The sequence below is a fragment of the Lycorma delicatula genome, chromosome 1 (assembly GCF_047948215.1).
Source record: "Lycorma delicatula isolate Av1 chromosome 1, ASM4794821v1, whole genome shotgun sequence".
Classification (NCBI taxonomy): Eukaryota; Metazoa; Arthropoda; class Insecta; order Hemiptera; family Fulgoridae; genus Lycorma; species Lycorma delicatula.
Window position 1 is genome coordinate 321,124,116 of NC_134455.1, and position 18,527 is coordinate 321,142,642.

Below are 18,527 nucleotides of genomic sequence, written 5' to 3' on the forward strand. Positions count from 1 at the left end.
TAGGATAAAAAAAAAAAAATCAAAAACTCATCAAATCAAAAAAAGAAACTTATTTAAAAACTCTTCTAGCATTAAAAAATATACGCAACGATATTAAATTTTTTGCATTAACCCAGCACTTCGAAGAAATAAAAACAACCGGGTTAAAATTTCATTATCATTGCACAAGACACCACGGATGTTTCTGGGTAGATTAAATTTACGACGCAACGCCGCATAACATATGCAATCCACAAGTATATGGTGCACAGTCATGGGGCAGTTGCATCGTGCGCATAGGGGTGCTTGTCCTCTTATCATCAGGTAATCGTGTGTGATCCTCGTGTGTCCTATCCGCAATCGACAAAGGACTACTTCCTCACGCCGAGTTTTTCTGTATGAGGTGTCCCATGATAACACAGAATCTTTAATCTGTCTGAGTTTATTATCAACGGTAGCCGTCCAGTCACCTTGCCACCACGCTCTCAGTGATTGTTTTACACAGTTAATAAAATCAGAGGTAGCAATTCGGTTGGTGAAAGGAGGCTGATTACATGCTTCTTTGGCAGCAGAATCTGCATGTTCATTACCTGGAATCACTACGTGGCTAGGGACCCAGCAAAAACTTAATTCTGTGTTGCGATTATTCAACTCAGCGATTGCGTTATACATTTCAATGACGATAGGATGTTTAGAATAAAAATTTTTTAAGGCATGGAGAGCACTATACGAGTCACTGCAAATAAGAATTTTTCTATATTTAGGGTTAATGATGTTTAGAGCCTTATTTATAGCATATAGTTCAGCGGTAAACACACTCGTAATACTGGGGAGACCAAACATATAAGTTCTCTCATTGACAACAAAAGCACACCCAACTGTATCGTTTTGTTTCGATCCATCAGTGTATACAACCGCGTCTGGTTTCGTCTTGGAGAGAACACACTGAAACATCTGCTGAAAGACGATAGATGGTGTTGATTGTTTATTATATGTAGTCAGGTCAAATTTAAAATTTATGAGGTTTATTCTCCATGGAGGATATGAGCAAGGGTACATAGGAAAGAATGACGGTGTGTCAACATTTATATGCTGCAGCAGACGCCAGGTACGGACACCTACAGGTGCAGTACGACGTGGATGATCCTCATACTTTCCTAGATTAGGATTTCTAAAGACTGACTCAAGAACCGGGTGATTTGGCTGTCCTCTGAGACGAGCAAAATAAGATAATAAGAGCTGGTCTCATCTATCCCAAAGTGATGGTTCACCACAGTCTACAAGTAAGCTTGCGACAGGACTTGATCTAAACACGCCTGTGGCAAGCCGAAGGAAAGCATGATGTACACTATCCAGACTTTTAAGCACGCTTTGACGAGCTGAAGAGTAGGCGACACAACCATAATCTAAACGGGAGCGAACAAAGGAATAGTAAAAACGTATCATACATGATCTATCGGCTCCCCAGTTGGTGTTAGTAAGGACTCGCATCATATCTAGAATTTTGGAACATTTTGTTTTCAATTCTTTTAAATGTTTGGCCCAAGTAAGACGGCTATCAAAAATAAACCTAAAAACTTGACGTAAGTAGAGATAGTAATAGTCTCTCCGTTCAGAAAAATTTGCGGAATAGAAGGGTTTCGTAGCCGAGAAAAAACTACACATTTTGTTTTTTCGGATGAAAATGTGAAACCAGTAATCCTGGACCAAGCTTCAAGGTGATATATAGTGTTCTGCAGTAGTCTCTCTGCTGTAGGTGCCGAACGGCTTGCAATGTAGATAGCAAAGTCGTCAGCAAATAGAGAGCATGAGACAGGAGCCTGAACACATTTGGTAATATCATTTATGGCTACAGAAAATAAGGTGGCACTTAATACACTACCTTGGGGCACTCCATTCTCCAAGAAGACACTATCTGAGAGCGAATCATCCACACGAACACGAGCCGTTCGGTGATTTAACAATCCCCGGATAAAAGCAAGCATATTGCCCTTGATTCCCCATTTTTTGAGAGTGTTAAGAATACCACGTCGCCAGGCTGTGTCATACGCCTTTTTTATATCAAAGAAGATAGCGACGAGGTGTTGCCGATTGAGGAAAGCGTTTTGTATGGCTGTTTCTAGTAACACTAAATGGTCAATGGAAGATCGTCCTTGTCGAAAACCACACTGTTCTGGAGATAGAAAGCCATGTTTCTCCAAGTACCATTTAAGTCTGCGGTTTACCATTCTCTCCATTATTTTACACAAAACGCTTGTTAATGAAAGAGGGCGATAGCTTGAGGGGTTCGTCTAGTCTTTACCAGGTTTTAGTACTGGTATAATAAATGCTTCTGACCAGCCGGGTGGGAAGACTTGTTCGGAGAATAAACCGTTGAAAATATTCAAAAGTTGTTGTAGTGCCGAATTAGGAAGGTGTGAAACCATGGAAAGGCGAATGTTGTCCGGTCCAGGGGAAGTGTCCCGTGAATTTTTAAGTGCATGTAACAATTCTTTAAATACGAATGGAGTGTTTAATTCACCAACCGAATCACCAATGTTTAACGACAACACCTCCATTTGTATCTTGTACCGTTGAAAATCGTTATTATATGATGAGGTGAGAGACACCGAGCGGAAAGATTTTGCTAGACTATTTGCCACTTCCGAGGATGATGAAAGGAGTTCTCCTTCATCAATAAGACCAAGAATAGATTGTTTCGGTGATCCGAAGATTGCACGAATTTTAAGTAGTGCGTGAGATAGTGCTCACGTATTTCGTCCATGAATTCCTCTTAGCGTCCAAGAATACTCGACGGCACACCGCTCTAGCCCTGCGGTATAAATTTAGATGTTCTGTTGTAGGCCTACGATTAAATTTACGTAGTGCCTGCCGTCGATTCCTAATAGCATTTTTGCATTCATCGTTCCACCATGGAACGAAAGGACGTCTAGGATTACGCGATGTTTGTGGGATATATCTGTTGGCATTCTTAAGTATCATGGACGTAAAAGAAGAATATTGGTCGAGGATGTTCGCTCCATCGTCATACTGAGATTGGAATGCTTTATGGTATCCGTTCCAATCTGCCGTTTCAACAATCCATCTCCGTGGCCTTCTTTTAATCTCGCAGTCTACACCGAAACTAATAATAATTGGTCTATGATCACTGCCGTGAAAGTCATCACAAACCGACCAATTAAAATGAGGGAGCACATTCGGTGAGCATATGGAAAGATCAAGGTTAGATACAGTACCAGTTGATAAGGACATGAATGTGTGTGATCCATTATTCAGTAGGCAAAGGTCAAAGTCTTGTCTCAATCTGTTTATCATATTTCCTCGAGTGGAGCAGAAGGAAGAGCCCCAGGAAATATGATGGGCATTGAAGTCTCCTACTATTAACGATGGAGATGGTATTTGTGTGAGGAGATTTGAGACATCTAAAGCACTGAACTCAGTGTTCGGTGAGAGATACAGATTGCAGATATGCAATTTGAAGGGAATAGAGATCTTTACTGCAATAGCAGGGATGACAGTGGTTAGTTGAATTCTTGTAGCTGACACCCCATTCTTCATGAAAATCGCTACTCCACCACTCTCCCTACTGTCTACTAGGCAGTCGTATCTCTCGCAGAAGTATCCTTTAAGTGTAATTCGGTCATGTTGTAGAAGGTGAGTTTCTTGGAAACATGATTAGTGGATCATGTGTGTGCGCTAGTACTCTAATATCTTCAATGCGGTACCGAATACCTCTAACATTCCACTGAATAATGTTCATAAGTGTAAAAAATAAATAAAAAAATAAATTTCGGAAATTATATAAAAATTAGTTGTATGTGATTCGGTTTTTCTTTTTTGTATTTTTTATTTTAAGGAACTCTGATGCCCTAGGGTCGGGTGGTTCTTCAACCATATCCTCCAGTATATGAGGTAATGGTGGAGGAGATTTATTTGAATGGGATGTTGTAGTTGACATCCCAGAGGAGATAGTTATATTGGTTCCCTTTATGGGGAGCTTATTAGGTGGCTTACTGCCAGCTGTGATAGTCGCTATTCGTGGCGGTACGACTTTGGGAATAGGAACTTTCGTATGTATCATACTGTTTGATTCACTAGCTACGATGGAGGACTTTTTATTCATTTTTGTCAGCTCTGAGATAGTGGTTGTAAGTGAAGCTACTTGATCAGATAGCATCTGAACAAGTTTTTTAAGTTCATTGCAGGATCCGCACTGCTGATTATTAGCATTTGTAGGAATTTGTTTAGATGTAGCGGTGGCAAAAGATACGTCTGGTTTAACCAGGTTCCGTGAATTGTTTATCTTTTTATATTCTCTACGTGCAGCCGGAAAAGATAGTTTTTGCTCCGTACAGATTTTGAGAATTGCCTTTTCTTCTTTAAAAGTTGGGCAATCTCGGGAGCGAGCTGTATGTGGACCACTGCAGTTTGCGCATTTTTCACTTTCTTCGCAGTTAGTGTCATTGTGACCTTCTTTAGCACATCGAGCACAGATCTCGGTTTTTGTACAAGATGTTGTAGTGTGACCATAACCTTGGCATCTGAAACATCGCCGTGGGTTGGGTATGAATGGTCGTACCCGAACCGAGAGGTAACCCACTTTAATCTTCTCTGGTGGAACAGGGAGATTGAATGTTAATATAAGAGACGGTGTCGGTTCTTCTGTTCCGTTCTGCCGTCTCATTATACGTTTGACCTCAACAACATCTTGGTGGCAAAGCTCATCGACTATTTCCGAGATATCTATATCTAGAAGGTCTCCCTTCTAGACCCCGGCTCGTATTTAACGTTTTGTGGCATTCTGCACTTATATTTATACCACCCATATTACGGAGACGTAAGATAGATCGACTCTGTTCATCGTTGAATGTTTCAACCAGAATCGATCCGTCGCGTAATTTCCTGATATTCTTCGGGGAGCCACTTGCACCTGTTATGGTTTTGTTTATTAAAAACGGTGAGACCTTTTGAAGGGAGCCACCTTCCTGACTATTTCTGAGAACAACGAATCTAATATTTTTATATTTTGATTCTAAGAAATTCTCTTTTGTAGGACTTTTATCCTCGTCAGACGAAGCTGATCGATGTCTTTTCGCAAGACTTGAATTGGTGGTTTTTTCAGATGGACCACCAACCATCATTGTGTTTGTTATTGGAACTGAAATTTTGGTCCCACGAGTACCGGCGAAAAATGGACCACTCCAGCAGAGCGCACGCGTACTGGAGCTAGAGCTAAATACAACTGGGTTCGCCCTGGTGCCCAGAGGACATCGTTCGAGACTCACTACGTAGAGCCATTCACCCATCGGCACCATTTGTTCCCACCTTGGGTTACGGTTGCGTTTCGTAAGATGTCGCAACACCACCGAGTGTAAATGTAAGAAATATCAGTGTAGGTTGTTGTTGTGTAATTGTGTATGTGTGTATGTTGTAATTTATGTAGTGTTCTTGGTGTAGTATATGTGTAAAATGTAAAGTGTTCCACAGCTCATTGTATAGTGGGAAGAAAAGCCGCGGAGGCTAGGCCCGTGGGGACGCCAACCCCCAAAGTCTTAAAGAATAAGACTCCCCGTCGGGGTCTAAAATTTGATGACAGATTAGATGTTTCTGAAATCTCTTAAAATAAACAAAAATATTAACAACTGAATTCCTGACATTTAAATTAAAGTAATTTATAACTCTAATTTTTTACATAATTGTAATATAATAAAAAATAATTATTACATAAATTATTTAATTTTTACATTAAAATTATCTAAAAAAAAGGATATGTTAATTATATTATTAATGAAAGCAACTGGATAAGATTTTTGTAATGTTTTATTTATTTTTTGTTTCTTGTATGGAACCCTGAAACATTGTGTACTATCTGTCAAATATATTTAACAAGTAGTTTTTTTTAAAGGAAATTCTAAATTAATCAGTGTTTTTGATCTAGTGTCTTTTTATGTAACAATAGTGTTTTTTATGTAACAATCTTTTTTTGAAAAACAGTTATATTTATATTACAGTACCTTTTGTTTTTGTGGCGAAGTAATGACACATTTATGAGAATCGTAAACTACAGTTTATAATTTCATTGTAATTTTTTCGATAACTGTTTGTACTTTTAACACATGTGCGCACATGCTCACAAATATAAAATGAACACAATTTCAGTCACCATACTTGCAAGTGTATTAACATTAAACGACAACCTTGATAATCTACAAAGAGATAAATAATTATAATTAGCCCAAAACGCTAAAACACGTGATGTTATTTGTATGTTAGATGGATAATGTTCATCTAATCATATCTATAGGATATCCTAACTGTGTGTCCTCCCAACAAAGCAAAACAAACCAAAAGAAACAGCAATATTCGGTTTGTATTTTAACGGAAGGAGTACGGCTTGAATGCGGTAACACTTGAATTTCAAAACAGGTAATTTGGGTACCACTAGACCAACCCGGTGGATATTATAAAATGTTAAAAGAATGATAATTGCTAAAATTTATTTAAAATTTCAAACAATACAAATTAAAAATTTATTTCCATGGATACTATATATTTATATTTAACTGGTTACAAATAAAATGATTTTCATAACGTCAGATGAGAAACTCTGTCATGCTTATTTCTACAAATTTTATGAAATTGCAAATATTTTTTCCCGAATTATCAATTCGTTTTTCATTATTTATTTTGAATAAATGTTTTTATTAACGTATTCATATAATACTCCACAAAATTAAATGGAAGAATATTACACAATTATTAAAAACCTTAATTTTTAACAGTGTAAAATGTAAATAATTATAACACTAACTTTTAAAATATTACAAAAGATAATAATTACAAACAATAATAGTTTAATTGATATAACATTTAATAATTATTATTGCTCTGAGGTAGATAATCCCCATGTCCGGAGCACAACAGCTACGTTCCATGTGCAGGGCGGCAACAGCTGTACTCACGTACATTGCATATAGCTGGCTAACTGGGTTCTGAGTATTGTTTCTCGGATATACATTTTTCGGCCGATTTCATCTGCAGGCCGAATCAGAGGACTGGATTTCACGGCCACCTGCAGATACAAAATTCTTACAGATTGTGGAACTGGAATGGTACCACCTTTAGAGCTGGCGATGTGGCGGGCACAGTCGAAGTTATTTGCAGGAATAACAGACAGAAAACTTTTCGTTGTCCACATGCCCCCCGCGATGGCAAGCATGTAGTTAAGGTGCCCATGTTGTTCGGGGCATGGGAGCCTTGAAAGGCTCGGTGTGTAAGGGCCTGGAGTCAGTGCAGAGACTGCGCATCCGCTCTCTGCCAGGACATATGCCGGTTCCACTGGGGTACCGGAACGGACCTCCAGGGTTGGTAGCCCTGGAGTGAGGGTGTACCACGGCGGCTAGCCTTACTACAGAAGGGATTATTTGTTCATGGAAACTGAACAACTAAACGTGACAGAGGGTTCATGTAAACACCCTTGTTTAGAACCGGCCGTTTCGCCTGAGGCGAAACGCCGTAAGAGTGCGGAAACTAAAAGAATTAAGATTGAGGCTAGAAAAAGCTTACAAAAAGCTTTTATCAAGAGCAATAATGCACAAAACCTAAATATTTGGTCATTACCAAGGAGGATAAAAATTTTTCGAAGGTGAGTCATTTTCTCATCGCTCAGGAGACAACCAAATGCGCTGGAAGCCCTGTTAAGGAAATAAGAAAAACGTTATAATGATATACAGTCTCAGAAGATCCTAGGCCTGAAAAAAATAGGAGATTTTGCTGTACGTGTAGATCCCCATGGCATACTCAACACCTCAAGAGGTGTTGTGGTCTGTCGGGATCTTTTAAATTGTTCAGAGCAAGAGATTGTAGAGGAACTTGCAGCACAAGGAGTAATAGAGTGCCGTCGATTGAACATGAGAAGGAACGGTGAGGTCTTACCCTCAGCTACTCATGTCCTCACTTTCAACCGGCCTACTTTGCCGGAAAAGATAAGAGCAGGGATTCATAGTTTGGATGTGCCGGCATTTGTCCCACAGCCAATGAGGTGCTTTAAGTGCCAACGCTTTGGCCACACCGCTCTTAGATGTGAAAGACCGCAAATATGCATGTGCGGTGAAGAGGTGCATGAAGGAGAGCCGTGTAAAGAGCCTCCTACATGTATCAACTGTAAAGGAGCACATTCTTGTAGATCAAGGAACTGTCCTGTCTACAAAAATGAAGTAGCTGTGCAGGAAGTTAAAACCCTGCAAAAGGTCAGCTACTTCGATGCAAAGAAGATAGTTAACGCCCGTAAGCCTAGAGCAACAACAACTTACGCTCAGGCTGCGGCTGCCGTTCCAGTTCCTGCTCCAGTTGCTGTCGATGAAAGTCAACTAATCAGTAAACTTGCTCCGACCTTGGCTAATATGATTGAAAGAATTATTGACAATAAAATGAAACCTTTCAATAGTAAAGATCCTATAAAGCCAAACATATTAGTACAGCCTCCTCCCGAAGATAAAACATCGAAAGTTGCTCTTGTTCTGAAGAAAACGGACGCCAAAGCAGAATGCCAAGTCCGCCTCAGTGAGATTCTTGATGACAAGAAAAAGGTAATACCTACAGAGACTGTTATGGAGGCTCCCAAGCCTCCTGTAAATGTCTGCAAGAAACGCATTTCCGCCGAAATGAAAATTTTAAATTAAGAGGACTCAATATATTCTGGCGAGATCAACCGCCCAATGTAAGAGTTAGAGGTGGAGTAGCTGTATTAACATCGACTAGAGCTACCACCGAAGCGGTTGTTCTAAACACAAACCTACAAGCGGTCGCCGTTAGAATGAAACGTCCGCTTCAGATCACTGTCTGCAGCATATACTTGCCGAATTTTGATTGGAATAAGGATGACATACCAAGACTAATTTCCAAGCTTCCCCCACCTGTTTTACTGGTGGGTGACTTTAACGCTCATAATTCTCTTTGGGGATCGGATCGAGTAGATCCCCGTGGAAGAGAACTGGAAGGGTTCCTGATGAGTTCAGAACTTATTATTTTAAACGACGGATCAGGAACCTTTTTCAATGCCAGAGATGGATCGACGTCCTGTATAGATCTTGCTCTTATAAGCGGATCGATAGCACCGAGGTACAGCTTCCATGTCATAGACGATCTGCATGGAAGCGATCATTTCCCGGTGCAAATTGTAACTGATGGTACAAGAACAATATATCCCATCCCTAAAAGATGGTTATTTGAAAAGGCAGACTGGACGAGCTTCACACCTAGAACGATACTCCCAGAAACAACTGGAGTTATCAGAGACGATGTGGACGCCATAACAAATGCAACAATTCAGTCGGCATCGAGATATATTCCCAAAACATCTGGGAAACTTACCAAGAAACCCGTTCCATGGTGGAACGATGAAATAAGTGAAGCTATAAAAAGAAAGAAAAGGGCGTATAACGCCTTTAAGAAGCGTCCTAGCATAGAAAATCTTGTTGCCTTTAAGAAATACAGGGCGTATGCAAAACGTCTTCTGATAGACTCGAAAAAACGATCCTGGCAACAATACGTGTCATTCATCGACAATACTACTACTGCATCAGATGTTTGGAGGAAAGTGAAGGCAATTTGTGGGCGTAATGATTTTGCTCAAATAACTAGCCTTTAAGATGAAGATGAAATAAAAGACACTCCATATGAAATTGCAGAGCTGTTATCCAATCACTTCGAAAAGGCCAGCAGAACGGCCAACTACAAAGAAGATTTTCGTACTAAAAAAGAACAACTTGAAGGTCTACTAAACTTTGGAACTGAGTATAATTACTCATATAATGTACCTTTTAAAATGGAAGAATTCGCGAAAGCGTTGGAAAAATCAGGTAACAGCTGCTGGCCCGGATGAAATCCACTATAATATGATCAGGCAGCTGAATACCACTGCAAAGCGTAGATTATTAGAACTTTAAAATAAAATATGGCGGGATGGAACGTACCCGCAGCAGTGGAAAAAAGCTCATGTTGTTCCAGTACCAAAGAAAAATAAAAATTTAACAGACCCCAATAGCTATCGTCCTATTTCTTTGATGTATGCTATGGGGAAAATATTGGAAAAAATGATTAATAATCGACACATCTGGGTTTTGGAAAAAGAAAACCTGATATCACCGTATCAAGCAGGTTTTCGGCAATAACATTCTACCACTGATCAAATGATCAGCTTAGAGGACGTTATATATAACAGCTTCATTACAAGGAAACATTGTGTCGGAGTCTTCTTTGAGCTATAGAAGGCTTTCGATATGACCTGGCGTCATGGTATAATGCTCCAGATACATGAATGGGGCATTCGTGGCAACCTGCCAGTCTTACTGAGCAACTATATGAATGACCGTACTTTCCAAGTACGAGTCAGTAGCGAATATTCATCTGTAAGAAATTTGGAAAATGGCATACCACAATGTTCGCCGTTGAGCGGTACCTTGTTTACCATTGCCATGAATAAATTGATATTAGCCATTCCAGTAGAAATCAGCAAAAGCGTCTATGTTGATGATCTGGCAATTGTGTATGCCAGCAACAAGACTGCTATGGTGAGGTACAAATTGCAACGAGCAATCAATGCTCTAAATGAAGTTGCAAACAATAACGGATTCCAATTCTCACCAGAAAAAACGTGCTATGTACACTTTTGTAGGAAGAGAATTCCTCATCAAAGTCCTGCGTTGACAATTGATGATAATCCAATACAATATAAAGACAATGCAAGATATTTAGGACTAGTATTGGATAAATCCCTTACATGGGGATTACATATACAGGACTTGAGTGATAGATGCAAAAGAGCCCTAAACATTATAAAATGTTTATCGAACTTAAATTGAAGCTCAGACAAAGAGACATTATTGAGATTGTATAAAGCATTGGTTCAATCTAAACTAGACTACAGATGTATCGTATATTCATTCGCTAGAAAGTCGCATTTATAAAAGTTAGACGTAGTTCATAATAGCGGAATAAGATATGCAACTGGTGCTTTCCGCACAAGTCCGGCCGCTAGTCTGATGTCTGAAGCCGGAATAATGCCACTACATTATAGAAGAGAGATCCTTTTACTAAGATACGCAGCAAATATATGGGCTTATCCTGCCCATATAAATAATAAACTTTTCAATAACCATCCTATGGCTATAAATACGAACGTCGTGCTACCTATTCCAGACCAGCCGGAATTAGGTACCACTAATTAAGAAGTAAATACGAAATTGCTATTCCAGAGACACTAGCAATTTCGACTAGAGAAATACCGCCATGGCTCTTGCCAATGATAAACACAAGTTTGGATCTCTCTCAAGGAGAAATAAAAAACAAACCAGCAGTGATCATCCAACAGGAATTTTTGGCAACCGTCAGTAGTTACGAAGAACATATTACAATTTATACTGACGGTTCTAAAACCGAACATGGTGTTGGATGCTCAATATATGTAAATGGAGAAGCCCACTTTTGGAAACAGCCAGATGTGGGCCAGTGTCTACACGGCAGAACTCACTGCAATTCAGCAAGCTCTTCGCTACACTGAACACTATTGCGAAGAGAGAGTGCTAATATGTTCAGATTCTTTAAGTGCACTTGTCGTAATTCGGAACAAGAACATTAAGGATGTCCTAATTACAAACATCTTGTCCATTTTATACGTTCTATATCAACGAGGACAGCTATGCGTATTTGTATGGATTCCGGGGCATGCTGGTATTACAGGTAATGAAATCGCAGACGAAGCTGCCAAAAAAGCAACAGTCTGCGATGATTTGGATGCATTTCCTGTAAGAGTGGCAGATGTTAAAAACCGTCTAACAAACATAGTAAAAAACAAGTGGAATGCTGAATGGAGGAGTTTAAATACAAAATTAAACTCAGTAAAAACTTCTCCATATAAATGGAAAAGCGACTTTAAGTTGACTCGCCGTGAACAAGTAGCGGTGACCAGACTTAGAATCGGTCACACGCGATTAACAAATTCATATTTGTTAACCGGCGAAGTGAGACCAATGTGCGATGTTTGTAATAAAACGCTGACAATCAAGCATCTAATAGAAGAGTGTACCATATATGAGGACCTCAGAAAGAGGTTCCGTCTTACAAATAATATTAGAGCTGATCTGGATAATGGAAATGAACAAAAAATAGTTGCTTTTTTGCACGTGGACTTCTTAAAAGTCTATAAAATGAAAGTTTAAAGCTGTGATAAAAGAATCCCTAAGCGGTAGTTTTATATATATATAAAGAAAGAAATGGTATTGATAAGTTGAAATTTTAATTTCATGGTCTTTTGAGAACCTTATCTCAAATTGAAATATTGGGGCCCTTTACACCCCGTAAGTGTTTGTGATTGTCCTTGTCTTTTAGGTCTTAATGTTTATTGTGAAGTTTGTGTCTTTTAAGAAAATGTAAGGGGCCTTTACAACCTTACATATGACGATCCTGATGGAGATAATAATTTCTTTTAAAGAATGTGACGAGGGCTAATGACCTTAGCAGTCGATGCCCATAAAAATTCTGAAAAAAAAGAAAAAAAAACTAGACGGGTAAGTATTTTGTAATGTTTTTATTTTTTGCTTCTTGTATGGAACCCTGAAACATTGTGTACTATCTGTCAAATACATTTAACAAGTAGTTTTTTTAATGGAAATTCTAAATTAATAAGTGTTTTTGATCTAGTGTCTTACGGTTTTTTATATAACAAACTTTTTTTGGAAAACAGTTATATTTATATTACAGTAACTTTTGTTTTAGAGCCGAAGTAATGATGCATTTATGAGAATCGTAAACTACAGTTTATAATTTCATTGTAATTTTTTCGATAACTGTTTGTACTACTAGTATTTCAGTCACCATACTTTCAAGTGTTTTAATATTAAACGACAACCTTGATATTCTACAAAGAGATAAATAATTATAAATAGCCCAAAACACGTGATGTGATTTGTATGTTAGATTGATAATGTTCATCTAATCATATCTATAGGATATACTAACTGTGTGTCCTCCTAACAAAACAAAACAAAACAAAACCAACAGAAATATTCAGTTTGTATTTTAATAGAAGGAGTACGGCTTGAATGCTGGAACACTTGAATTTCAAATCAGATAATTTGGGTACCACTAGACCAACCCGCTGGATATTATAAAATGTTAAAAGAATGATAATTGCTAATATTCATTTAAAATGTTATACAACACAAATTAAAAATATATTTCCATGGATACTACACAAATTAAAAATTTATTTCCATGGATACTATATATTTATATTTAACTACATACAAATAAAATGATTTTCATAACGTCAGATAAGATTCTCTGTCATGCTTATTTCTATAAATAATAATTGCAAATATTTTTTCCCGAATAATGAATGTTTTTATTAACGTATTCATATAATACTCGGCAAAATTAAATGGAAGAATATCCACAAAATTTTAAAAACCTTATTTTTTAACACTGTAAATATAAATAATTATACCACTAAGTTTTAAAATATTACAAAAGATAATTATTACAAACAATAATTGCTTAAAAAATATAACATTTAATAATTATTATTTTTATATCACTAAAACAATGTAAAAAAATTATACATTTGAAAAAAACTAGGTTTTTTATAATTTTCCTTAAAATTGATTAATACAATAGTTCAAATTAATTTAACTTTTATCATTTCTTTATTTATAACATGAATTTTACAGCAATTTTTATACTGAAAAAGAGATAATGCTATCATATTAGAAGCAAACATAAAACCAATAGACCAATACCAATCTGTTTCTTAATATTACAACACAATAAAAATTTGATTCCACCATCAGATCATGAACTATATTGACAAATATTGCTTTGACCAGGAGGATGGCTACAACTGTTCTTCTAGGGTAATCACAAGATTAATCATAGTTAACCCTCGAGTGGTCTTATGTGCTAATAAATACAGTATGTATTTTCAGAGAAAGCAGCAGTATTAGACTACTATAATAATGCAGAAACCATTTAAGGAAAAACAAATCACAAAATTCAAAGGAAACCTTTTACATAAAAAATATATGAATTCTTTTTTAACTGCATGGAAATTATAAATCATAGTTTTAATTGATATCTTGATAGACAATTAAAATTTCAATATGTATATTCTAGAATGTTTTGTTCTCTCTTTTACCTGTTCTGCCATCAGCAGTCCATTGAAGTATTGCTTATGTGAATGAAAGAGGATGATATTAAGTGCCCTTAATTGAATCCCAACCACCAAAACGCACTCAAATCCACAATCTTGGATTAAAATCCATTAAAAAGAAACTCCTCTTAACTGTAACTGTCGACTTGTAAATCAGCTGATTTGGGAAGACACTTTCACCACTATACCGACCAAGAGGACATTCTAGAATATTAAAAAATGATAATTGGTTAAATTTATTTATAATTACAAACAATAATACAAATTTATATTAGAAATAAAAATGTATTTCTATGTAAACTATATATTTATATTCCTTTAGTTTCATTTGATATGTGTTAAATAAGATTACATGTTATCTTTTGTAATACTAACTTTTATTAATCTTATTAAATAGTAATTCACTTTCCAAAATCCAGGTAATTTAGACATAATTTTTGAAATATCTTTAAATCAATAAAAATAGTAATTATTACACTCAATTATTTTCGTCAAACCCTCTATGCTTTGATGACAGATTAGATGTTTCTGAAATCTCTTGAAATACACAAAAATATTAACAACCGATTTCCTGGCAATTTATCTAAAAAATAACTATTACATAAATTAGTTCATTTTTACATTAAAATTATCTAAAAAATAATCATATGTTAATTATATTATTAATGAAATCAGTCGGGTAAGATTTTTGTAATGTTTTTATTTTTTGCTTCTTGTATGGAACCCTAAAACATTGTGTACTCTGTCAAATATATTTAACAAGTATTTTTTTTTAAAGGAATCTATAAATTATTAAGCGTTTTTGATCTAGTGTCTTACTGGTTTTTATATAACAAACTTTTTTTGGAAAACAGTTATATTTATATTACAGTAACTTTTGTTTTAGAGCCGAAGTAATGATGCATTTATGAGAATCGTAAACTACAGTTTATAATTTCATTGTAATTTTTTCGATAGCTGTTTGTACTACTAGTGTTCGATAACACAATTTCAGTCACCATACTTTCAAGTGTTTTAATATTAAACGACAACCTTGATATTCTACAAATAGATAAATAATTATAAATAGCCCAAAACACGTGATGTGATTTGTATGTTAGATGGATAATGTTCATCTAAACATATCTATAGGATATCCTAACTGTGTGTCCTCCTAACAAAACCAACAGAAATATTCAGTTTGTATTTTAATAGAAGGAGTACAGCTTGAATGCTGGAACAATTGAATTTCAAATCAGATAATTTGGGTACCACTAGACCAACCCGGTGGATATTATAAAATGTTAAAAGAATGATAATTGCTAATATTCATTTAAAATGTTATACAACACAAAAAAAAAATATATTTCCATGGATACTACACAAATTAAAAATTTATTTCCATGGATACTATATATTTATATTTAACTAGATACAAATAAAATGATTTTCATAACGTCAGATAAGATTCTCTGTCATGCTTATTTGTATAAATAATAATTGCAAATATTTTTTTCCCGAATAATGAATGTTTTTATTAACGTATTCATATAATACTCGGCAAAATTAAATGGAAGAATATCCACAAAATTTTAAAACCCTTATTTTTTAGCAGTGTAAATATAAATAATTATTCCACTAAGTTTTAAAATATTACAAAAGATAATTATTACAAACAATAATTGTTTTAAAAATATAACATTTAATAATTATTATTTTTATATCATTAAAACAATCTAAAAAAATTATACATTTGAAAAAACTAGGTTTTTTATTATTCTTGTTAAAATTGATTAATATTATAGTTCAAATAATTTAACTTTTATCATTTCTTTATATGTATACATTAATTTTACAGCAATTTTTATACTGAAAAAGAGATAATGCTATCATATTAGAAGCAAACATAAAACCAATAGACCAATACCAATCTGTTTCTTAATATTACAACACAATAAAAATTTGATTCCACCATCAGATCATGAACTATATTGACAAATATTGCTTTGACCAGGAGGATGGCTACAACTGTTCTTCTAGGGTAATCACAAGATTAATCATAGTTAACCCTCGAGTGGTCTTATGTGCTAATAAATACAGTATGTATTTTCAGAGAAAGCAGCAGTATTAGACTACTATAATAATGCAGAAACCATTTAAGGAAAAACAAATCACAAAATTCAAAGGAAACCTTTTACATAAAAAATATATGAATTCTTTTTTAACTGCATGGAAATTATAAATCATAGTTTTAATTGATATCTTGATAGACAATTAAAATTTCAATATGTATATTCTAGAATGTTTTGTTCTCTCTTTTACCTGTTCTGCCATCAGCAGTCCATTGAAGTATTGCTTATGTGAATGAAAGAGGATGATATTAAGTGCCCTTAATTGAATCCCAACCACCAAAACGCACTCAAATCCACAATCTTGGATTAAAATCCATTAAAAAGAAACTCCTCTTAACTGTAACTGTCGACTTGTAAATCAGCTGATTTGGGAAGACACTTTCACCACTATACCGACCAAGAGGACATTCTAGAATATTAAAAAATGATAATTGGTTAAATTTATTTATAATTACAAACAATAATACAAATTTATATTAGAAATAAAAATGTATTTCTATGTAAACTATATATTTATATTCCTTTAGTTTCATTTGATATGTGTTAAATAAGATTACATGTTATCTTTTGTAATACTAACTTTTATTAATCTTATTAAATAGTAATTCACTTTCCAAAATCCAGGTAATTTAGACATAATTTTTGAAATATCTTTAAATCAATAAAAATAGTAATTATTACACTCAATTATTTTCGTCAAACCCTCTATGCTTTGATGACAGATTAGATGTTTCTGAAATCTCTTGAAATACACAAAAATATTAACAACCGATTTCCTGGCAATTTATCTAAAAAATAACTATTACATAAATTAGTTCATTTTTACATTAAAATTATCTAAAAAATAATCATATGTTAATTATATTATTAATGAAATCAGTCGGGTAAGATTTTTGTAATGTTTTTATTTTTTGCTTCTTGTATGGAACCCTAAAACATTGTGTACTCTGTCAAATATATTTAACAAGTATTTTTTTTTAAAGGAATCTATAAATTATTAAGCGTTTTTGATCTAGTGTCTTACTGGTTTTTATATAACAAACTTTTTTTGGAAAACAGTTATATTTATATTACAGTAACTTTTGTTTTAGAGCCGAAGTAATGATGCATTTATGAGAATCGTAAACTACAGTTTATAATTTCATTGTAATTTTTGCGATAGCTGTTTGTACTACTAGTGTTCGATAACACAATTTCAGTCACCATACTTTCAAGTGTTTTAATATTAAACGACAACCTTGATATTCTACAAATAGATAAATAATTATAAATAGCCCAAAACACGTGATGTGATTTGTATGTTAGATGGATAATGTTCATCTAAACATATCTATAGGATATCCTAACTGTGTGTCCTCCTAACAAAACCAACAGAAATATTCAGTTTGTATTTTAATAGAAGGAGTACAGCTTGAATGCTGGAACAATTGAATTTCAAATCAGATAATTTGGGTACCACTAGACCAACCCGCTGGATATTATAAAATGTTAAAAGAATGACAATTGCTAATATTCATTTAAAATGTTATACAACACAAAAAAAAAATATATTTCCATGGATACTACACAAATTAAAAATTTATTTCCATGGATACTATATATTTATATTTAACTAGATACAAATAAAATGATTTTCATAACGTCAGATAAGATTCTCTGTCATGCTTATTTGTATAAATAATAATTGCAAATATTTTTTTCCCGAATAATGAATGTTTTTATTAACGTATTCATATAATACTCGGCAAAATTAAATGGAAGAATATCCACAAAATTTTAAAACCCTTATTTTTTAGCAGTGTAAATATAAATAATTATTCCACTAAGTTTTAAAATATTACAAAAGATAATTATTACAAACAATAATTGTTTTAAAAATATAACATTTAATAATTATTATTTTTATATCATTAAAACAATCTAAAAAAATTATACATTTGAAAAAACTAGGTTTTTTATTATTCTTGTTAAAATTGATTAATATTATAGTTCAAATAATTTAACTTTTATCATTTCTTTATATGTATACATTAATTTTACAGCAATTTTTATACTGAAAAAGAGATAATGCTATCATATTAGAAGCAAACATAAAACCAATAGACCAATACCAATCTGTTTCTTAATATTACAACACAATAAAAATTTGATTCCACCATCAGATCATGAACTATATTGACAAATATTGCTTTGACCAGGAGGATGGCTACAACTGTTCTTCTAGGGTAATC

At 34.5% G+C, this 18,527-nt stretch overlaps 1 long non-coding RNA gene across 1 annotated transcript in view; it reads right to left on the reverse strand.

Annotated features, from left to right (window-relative positions):
- The window catches only part of LOC142334187 (uncharacterized), a 39,097-nt gene that overhangs the window by 15,522 nt on the left and 5,048 nt on the right, over positions 1–18,527 (reverse strand). Inside the window, exons 4-5 of the long non-coding RNA XR_012758801.1 lie at positions 16,487–16,705; positions 14,171–14,389 (exon numbers count right to left, since the gene is read on the reverse strand). This is a non-coding gene — a long non-coding RNA (uncharacterized LOC142334187). The remainder of the gene's footprint in view (positions 1–14,170; positions 14,390–16,486; positions 16,706–18,527) is intronic.